Raw genomic sequence first — 9,118 nt, 5'->3', positions numbered from 1 at the left:
TTTTAAAGATTTTGTTCAGCCATATATATTCACCACCTGTAGAATTTATGTGGAATTATCCTTTGTATCTTTACTGATATTCTCAGTGGGCAAGAAAGATATTGCAAATTCTAGGACAATATCACAACCACAGATCACCTTACATCACCTCAACCAAGCCATGAATCCAATGCCAAATCTAACACTGGGCAATGAAAAGTTCTTCTCATTCTGAAAATCTTTGCCATCCAGGGAGTTCAACACCAGCCAAATGGAAAATCCCCCCAGGCCCATGAAGAACATCCGGTGACGGGGCCAGGATGTGCGAATTACACAAACATGTTTTTGCAAAAGCTAATAGTACATTTTTTGCTTCTGTAGATAAGCTTGCTGGCTTACCGCTGCAAAACCAGGATGTGATTCTGTGAAACTAATGCCACTTTTGTGCTTCTGTGGATAAGTTTGCGGTTTCAGCCTTTATAAGCCCACCCTGCAAGTCCCGCAGGGCTGCTCTCTGAATCTTCCTTCTGGAGGGTTTCTGAGGCAGTCGCCGGTGGGCAAATAAAGACTCCAAATTGGCTTGCAGTTTATGAATTGTGTGATCTCTCTTTCGGTGCGCCCCACAGCAGGGTGGTCAATGGAAAAAGCTTTTATTAACAGCTCTGCCATTTAAATCAAATACTCTGATTTAATAACTCTTGTACGAGATTGTGAAGCTTCTTTCCAGCTTCACCCTCGTTGAGTTCCCCTTAAGTAGTGGATGTATTCATAAAGCCAGTTTGACCCTAGCAGATTGAACTAAAGTGTAAAGACAAAATACTTCCATGAATTATAAAATTCATGCAAAATTAAAATATTGTGTCTTTTGGGGAGAGAGGCAATGAAATATTATGTCTTTCAACCTTGTTCAAAGATTGTATATATAGCTGTTTCAAAATGCATTAAAAGTGTTCTACGAATCTAGCATTATTCTAATGAGTTTGATCTTAATGGGAATTGTATGTTGTAAGACGTTTTCTTAAAAAGGGGGTTCCACATTATTTTAGAAACTTTAATATGCGAAGTATATAATGAATGTCTTTATCACGCTGAAAAAGAAACTGATTTTATCCTAGATGACTTGTCATTACACAAATAATGTAAAACATGTAAAGCAACACCTGAATCAATATGAGAAGTCACAAAACATTTATGAAAAGAGAGATTATACTCAAGGTTTGATGATTCTATCTATAACATATTTTGTAAAGTCTTAGTCTCAGAGGTGCAAGGGTAGTTCAGTGGTACAATTCCTGCCTGCCATGTGGGACACCCAGGTTCAATTCTGGGCCTGTGCACATTCCCCAAAACAGAGAAATATGCAAACAAAGAAACAAATAAAGCTTCAGCAAATGTTGCTGCAATAATGGGATACTCACATGGATAAACAAGGAAATATGACCCCTGCGATATATAAAACTTAAAAGAAGCCATAGTCTCAAATAGTTAACTGAAGCAAAACTAAAATTTTCACTAGAGTGACAAAGCTTACTTTAATAATTAGTGTTATAGTGAAATGTTACAAAGGTTTTTTTCTCAATAATCATTATAAAGGGGGAAAAGTCTGGGCTTTAGCAGAATCACTTCCTGTACTTTAACTTTATCATGTTCTCAGTTATTTAAGATTATCAAGTCTTAGAGCTTTTAAAACAGTTGAGTCTTTAATTTTAGTTCACAAAGAACCACTTATTGTTTCAAACTTGACAACTTTTTTTTTTTTTTTTTTTTTTTTTTTTTTTTTTAAAGGAAAGACAGAGAGAAGGAAGGAAGGATAGAAGGAAGGAAGGAAGGAAGAAAGGGAAACATTTTTTTAAACATTTTCTTGTTTTATTGTATTCTGTTTCTCCGTTTTTGTTACATGGGCTGGGGCCGGGAATCGAACCGAGGTCCTCCGGCATAGCAGGCAAGCACTTTGCCCGCTGAGCCACCGCGGCCCGCCCCAAACTTGACAACTTTTAACATTTAGTTTTCTCAAGGGCAAATCCTAAAGGATATCTTTTTATTCCAAAAAGTTGTTAGGGATTTGCTTTTCCATTTTGCAAAAAAATTAAAGCCTTAATAATAGTTATCTGAGATGCTGTACGTTATGTAAGAAATGTTTAGCTAATGTTATAGAGGTATTTTGTAGCCTTCTGTTGGTTACTGATCTGCAGAATACCAGACAACAGACAACAATCTAATGTTGCTAGCTGTAGCTTGAATTATTTTAAAAGACACCATATGGCAGAGAAAGAGACCTATTTGCTTGTCAATTACATTGTTTTACTCCAATGCTTGGTCAGTGCTCCATGTTCAACAGAAAGAGCCTTTGAAAAACAAACAAGGCAGGTATACATTGTACCCACGAACCTTCATAATCCTAGAAAAAATGTCAAGTACAAAAGCGAACCCTTGCTTTAACTCGAGGGCTTACATATCTAAAACAGTGTCCTAGCAGTATGCGTGCTATCTCCCCATTTGAGTGTTTGCCTACACCCATGTCTGGGGACCCTAAAACGAAGAAATTATCCGCCACGTCACATGGACAACTTCCAGAAGCAGATGAGAACGTGGTGGCACTGAAAACACTTTTATCTCTGCCTGCTGGAAAAGCCTCGGTCCCTTTGGCTCTTCAGTGGACACTGCCTGCAGATGGGCTCTGGGGTCATAGTGCGGGACGATGCTGTGAGACAGGCCGGTGGACACCTGGAGTCCACTGGCCTATTTTCCAGAGTGCGAATGACGCTGCACTACAACAACTGTACACAGAGCATACCTCCAAGAACTACAATCACCAGAATGACATGGTGGAAGCCAAAAAAGGCACACTGACCATGAAAGCCTGCTTCCGTGCGGGGACAGCATGAACCATCTGGTAAACTTAATCTCCAGTTCAGCGCAGGAAAACAGTTGAGTGTTTAATTAGTATTAAATGCTGCACATTTAGATATAGCAGATAAATATGACTCTATCTCTTCAATATTAAATCACATGCAAAATGATACTGATCATGTTAAGGATTACAATAATGTAAATTCATTTCCTAAGTGATTAATAAATTTATCGATGAAACAGAGTAGCATCAGCATGACTTCTGTTTTGCTTGCCATATATTGATTTGCTATTGCCTGTATGTACCCATGCATTCATGTCCAGATCATCTCCCAGCTTCATGTAAGAACTTCTCTGCCCTTGCTAAGTAAGGAAGAAATTACTAAATATTGGGACTTTTCCTATTTTCTCTTCATAATAAATATCCACAGATGATTTTTCTTAGAAATAAGGACATATCACTTAAAAGAATGGGGATTTGATACCCAGACAGATCGAAAAATATTCAATGTACTTTTTTAGCTGGAAAATTCTTAGTAACTAAAACAGGTTTATTATGATCATTTCACTCAAGCAGTCCTGAGTTATTTAAAGTCTAGAGGCTACTGTTGAATTACTCGCTGTCGATTTAACTCAAAAACTTTCCTTCTGCTCCTTTCCTGTTACAGAAATAAAACCCTCCCTGGCTCAGCTTGCAGGATGGACACATGGTATGAAGACTTCCAGGAAGATGGTAGAGCAGAGTGGAGTGCTTCAGTTCACTGGTGCTCCATGGAAGAAGACAGGGGATGGGGAGAAAGTGACGGGACTGTGGGATGGTTGTGAGTAATCAAACAGGATCTGAAGCAGTTTTGGGTTGGGGGTGGACCTGGGGGGAGCGCCAGGTGGGTTGGTGACTGTCATCCCAAGGGGTGGCTATGGTGTGTGGGGAGTTGTGACGGAGCAACTGACCGTCCTTGGCCCCAGCATGACCCAGCTGCTGGCTAGGGTAACTCCTTGCATGGGTCATTCCTGACAGTGCCTATGGGGACCCTGGAGGTGACCTGAGGATGTACTGTGGGGGGCCAGGCTGTAAGGCGAAGGGAGCACTCACCAAACTGGGTGCAAGAATAACTAGTCGAGTGGGTGCAGTCTGGCAGACCCACCTGCACTATTGTCACCTGATCCCCTGGTGCTACTCAGTTCCCCATTCTTGCTGGTAGAGACCGGCCAACCAGCTGCCCAGCCAGGAGGATCGTTTAACCAAGCATGCAGTACTTTAGCCACTGTGGTCAGCGTTGGTGCCAATGGATGCATGAATCTCAGGCCTGCCACCTGCTGGTAAGAGTGGAAAAGTGCAGGTCAGTAGCTCCAGATGGGGAGAGAGCCTGAGGGCGGGGGGTGGGGGTGCAACATCAGGAGCACCTCCTGCTGGGGACAACAGGTAAATGCAGGCAGGCTAACTCCTTGTTTGCTTTGAACTTAATTATTTCTAAATTTTTTTCTTTTTCTTATGCTTCATTTCTTCTTCTCCTGTTTTTAAAATGTAAGGTTTATGTACATTTTTATAACCAGTATAATGTTTTATTCCAGCAATTTTTATTTCTACAGATGTTTTGCATTTTTATTGATTATTTTTTATTTCTTATTGCATGTCTTATTTTTCATTATTCTATTTCATTTATGTGTATGATTCTTTTCTCTTACTCTCACTCCCTTGGGTGAGCACAGTCTGACTTCACTCTCTGTATAACCTGGGGTGTCTTCTTTTGATTATGGGGAGTGTTTTTTTGTTTTTGTTCTTCTTTATTTTTTCTATACTTACATTGTATACTCATTTTACTTTGTTATTATTATTTTTATTTTCGGGGGGAGTGTGCAAAGGTCATGAGTTAATCTGTGTCTCCCACATGATAGGTGGCCATTCTGCCACTGGAGAACCATGCACGTTGGCCTAGCTTCTAACAGACCCTCAAGGGGAATGGCATCTCCTGCATGGGATCCTGTCCTTGATTTGGCAGAGCATGACTGACCATCCAAGTGCAAAACCAAACCTTCAGTGAAAACCAAGTAAGTACAAATCCTTAGAAAAGTGAGAGAGACTAACTTGCAAACTAACCATATCAGGATAATCAATTCCCCTGAACAAGAAAGAAAACACAAAGTATGTGAAGAGCCAAGCAGAAATGGCCCCGCCAAACAAACAAGTGAAAATTTCAAAGGGTACAGAGAATATACAACAACTGAAAGATATAAAGAAATAGAGGATAACAGCAAGATACTAGAAGACAATAGTGAAGAATTCAGAGCATTAAACAGAAAAATGGCAGATCTTTCAGAAATGAAAGCTACAGTAGACAGAATTTTCTACAAACACATAAGAGCAGATTCGCAGAACAAGAAGGAAGATGATAGAACAATTTAATAGAGCACACAAAAGAACACATAGTAAGGAAGATGGGAGAAATGTAACTAGATCTTAGGGAAATGATGGACAACAAGAGCTGTCCATCATAAGAATGACTGGTGTCCTGGAAGGAGAGAAGAATAAAGCACTGCAAAATTAGTCAAAGGTACAATCAGGGAAAATTTTCCAACCGTTATAAAAGACATAAATATGCAAAAAAAAGTTGCAGCTAACCCCAGATGGAGTAAATTTTAACAGGACCCCAAAACACATTCAAATCAAACAGTCAGGTATTCAAGAGAAGCAGAAAGCCCTGAAAGAAGCATGAGAGAAGCTCTCTGCTACATTCATGGGAAAGCACAAAGGACCGAGTTCAGATAACTCAGATGGCACCATGGATACAAGAAGGCAGTGGTATGGTATTTTTAAGATTCTGAATGAGAAAGACTGACAGAGAACAATTCCTTGTCTAGGAGAGTTATCCTTTAAAATTGAGGGAGATATTAAAATCTTCAGAGACAAAGGCAGGTGAGAAAACTAGTCAAAAAGAGACCAACCCTACAAGAAATACTAAAGGGAGCCCTATCAGCTGATTGAAAAAAAAGAAGATGGAAAAGGAAGCTCTGGAAGAGTACACAGAATTGAAGAATATGAGCAAAGGTAATTTGGAAGACAGCAAAAGGAAAGGAAGAGAGAGGGCAGGAAAATAATACACAGATTTGACAAATGAAAACTAAAGGAGAGGCGGGTAAATGTGGATCTGTGGCACAGTTCTTGCCTGCCATGCCAGAGACCTGGGTTCAATTCCCAGAGCCTACCCATGAAAAATAGCAACCAAACAAAAACAATCAAACAAACAAAAAACTAAAGAACAAGATGGTAGAGTCAAGAACCTCTTTGGAGCAATAATTTTGAACATTAATGGTCTAAAATCACCAATGAAAAGATACAGAATGACAGAATGGATTTCAAACATAATCTGTCTATATAGTGTTTACAGGAAACACATTTTAGACTCAAGGACACACATTGTAAGTGAAAGGATGGAAACAGATGGTCCATGCAAGCTGTAACCATAAGAAAGCAGGAGTAGCAAAACTACTATCAGACAACAGAGACTTTAAAGTGGATGTCATAAGAGACAAAGGACACTACATGTTAATAAAAGGAACAAATCACCAAGAAGAAATAATGATCATAAATGAGTACACTCCCAATCAAGGAGCTCCTAGGTACACGTGGCACAAATTGGAACATCTGAAGGGAGCTATAGATGTGTCTATAGTAATGGTGGGAGACTTTGTTGAACCACTCTCCACTGTCCATAGAATATCAGACACAGGAGTAATAAGGGAACGGATGCTGCTGATAGCTTCAGCCGGGCCGCGCGACCGGTACACTGGGTGGGTTTGGGGCGAGCTCGCAGGAATTAACCTGGGTAAGCTGGAGCCGGCGCTTTCCCCAGCCGGCGGTCGCGAGAAGTCGTCACTCAGGCCAGATGCGGGTTTTAAGCTTTTATTGTTACACTCCGGGATGGGCCACCCGGGAACCCGAGGAGTGAGACGTCTGGGGTCCGAAGACCCCGGGGCTCGGACCACCCAGAGCGGGGTAAGCGTGGGGCTTAAGTACTCTCGGGGAGGGGTGGAGTCTTGGGCGCACACGTCAGGAAGGGACAGCCAATCACACAAGGCAGGAGGCAGTTGCTAGGCTGAGGGCTTAGGTTAGGTATAGAGGAGTGAAGAGAATAACAGGAAGGCTTGCGGTTTAGTGGTGAGCTACGGAAATGGGCGGTCTACAACAAGAGGGGGAAGGGGGGAACAGAGAGGGGGGTTACAGGTACAGAGGGCAGAGAGTGAATGTAGAGAGGGAGAGAAGGATTAAAAAATTTTAAGCATGGCTAGGCTCCAGTCCCTGAGAAATATGCCACAATTCCTCTCCTTTTTCTTTTAAAGGCTCACCTGTGTGACAGGTGGTGGGCATTAACCTTTGCTGGGAGGGGTAGGGATGAGATTCCCCTTGCACTTGAGGCTCAGAATTTCAGGGGAAGGGTATGTGCTGAGCCGACCCTTATGCAAATCTCATGTGCCCCAGAAGAGCCAGAGGAGGTCTGTTAGAGAGACCCTCTTCTGCGACTACTTTGTGTCGCACCCAGCGGTACCCATCTGGTAGCCGTGCGGCAGCCCCAGATGCACGTACTCTGGTAACGTGCAGCCCCCATGGGGGAATGGAGAGGACAGGAGTGGCGGAGGCACACAGCTTGCTGGGCCAGTATTATAGCAGTATGGGGCAGGCTCCTCAAGGTGATCAGTCTTGAGGGCAAGACCCAGGCCCCAGGGTGATCAGTCCTGGGGGTGAGCGACACTAGTTAGCCAAACCTGTGTTTGCCGACGATTGTTTGTACCGGCAAAGGGATTTTGGAGCTCAAGAGCAGCTAGGGCTAGGAGTTGAGTTTGTCGTTTATGGTGAGATATTTTTGAGAAAAGGCATTAGAATAGGAAGAAGATGCAGATGAGGATTATTAGTATAATGCCGTAGAAGATGAGATTAGAGAGTTGAAAGAAGGAAGAACACTTGCGGATGGCCTGGAGAGTAAGGGTGTTGAGTCCGGTCTGCACAGCACTTTAGCGGTGGTAGATGTTTGGGTGAGGGCGACGACTGCGGTGACGGCTGCTGCTACAGAGGCGATGATGGCTGCAGAGATGGCGGCGGTGATCCCGAAGTCTCGCTTCGCGTGTGGGCTGAGCTGAGTGACGGAGCTGTCCATGGGCAGTGCAGGAGTGAGCCACCTGGTCGCGTTGAGCGGGATCCACAGGAGTCTAGGTTGAAGTACTATGAAAACTACTGAGAAAGAGGTATTAAGGTAGTTAAGTAGGTGACATGTGTCAGGTTGACTATAGTTTGAGCAGGTAAGGAAGTAGAATGGGGGATTTAAGAAGACTGTGGACGTGAGGTTTTCAGTGCCTAGAATATTAAACGCGTAAGAGCTCGTACCGATAACTTTATTACCCTGAGTAATGGGCTGCTGGGTGCTGTGGTAGGTGACCAGGCGCCATTGGGATTGGGTTGTTCCGAGAAGGGGACGTAGGTCTAGGCAACTGAGGTTTCCACAGAGAGAGAGATGCGTGAAGCCGCTGGTACCATAAAGAAAGGGGGGGTTATAGGGAACGAAGAAGTTATATTTGGAAGAGTTGAAAGTTCGAGGGGGAGAATGATATGGAAGCCACGGGATTTCTGTAAAGGAAGTCGAGGGTGTAAAGCTGCCAGGCGAGCAGAGGGGAACTGGGGGCTGTGCCGGTGGGTGTGGGTGAGTTTGGTTATATCCGGGTGCAGTTCCTCTAGCTGGCCAGGTTCCTGTGAAAAGGAGGGCTTTTGGCTTTTTCGTGCTGAGTACTCTGGCGCTTATGGTTCGGGAATAGATAAGGTGGATGCAATTAGGCCATCGAGGAGAACACGGGAGCCTGTCTTCTGCTTGTCCTGAAAGATTAGCGAACGTGAGGTTTAGTAGTTTGCTGTTTGGCTGGGAGACTTCGGGGATGGCTTGCATTGACGAATTCTGCAAGAAGGTAAGGTTAATTGCTAGGGCTTCAGGAGGTGGGGAGAAGTCAGGGAATGATGATAGGTTGAGAGACGCACTAGCAGGGAGGACATTGGGATCGCATGGGAGATCTAGTAAGCAATCGTTAACAAAAGGTTGTGGGAATGTGGGGGAATCGGGGGTGAGGAACAGTAATCCTGGGGGATATTGGACTGCGGCTCACACTTCGCTTTCAGGAGGTTTTGCAGAAGTGGCTGTGGAGAAAATTAGAAGTGTTACAGGGAGGAGTCGCCAGGTGGGAATTCCAGAGGGGCGTGCTAGGGAGAACATTTTTACTGAAAATAATAAGCAGGTTAGCACCTAGAGGA

The 9,118-nt window shown here is 43.4% G+C and overlaps 1 protein-coding gene across 1 annotated transcript in view; it reads left to right on the top strand.

The window, feature by feature from the left end:
* Positions 1-4,878, top strand: part of SRY (sex determining region Y) — a 143,321-nt gene extending 138,443 nt beyond the window's left edge. Inside the window, exons 6-8 of the mRNA XM_077147135.1 lie at positions 3,498-3,650; positions 4,032-4,149; positions 4,726-4,878. The gene's annotated coding sequence lies outside the window, so the exon portion shown is untranslated. The remainder of the gene's footprint in view (positions 1-3,497; positions 3,651-4,031; positions 4,150-4,725) is intronic.
* The last annotated feature ends 4,240 nt before the right edge of the window (positions 4,879-9,118 follow it).

Source organism: Tamandua tetradactyla, chromosome Y (genome assembly GCF_023851605.1).
Source record: "Tamandua tetradactyla isolate mTamTet1 chromosome Y, mTamTet1.pri, whole genome shotgun sequence".
Lineage (NCBI taxonomy): Eukaryota > Metazoa > Chordata > Mammalia > Pilosa > Myrmecophagidae > Tamandua > Tamandua tetradactyla.
The sequence above is the reverse complement of the archived record's forward strand: the minus strand, read 5'-3'. Positions and strand labels throughout refer to the sequence as shown.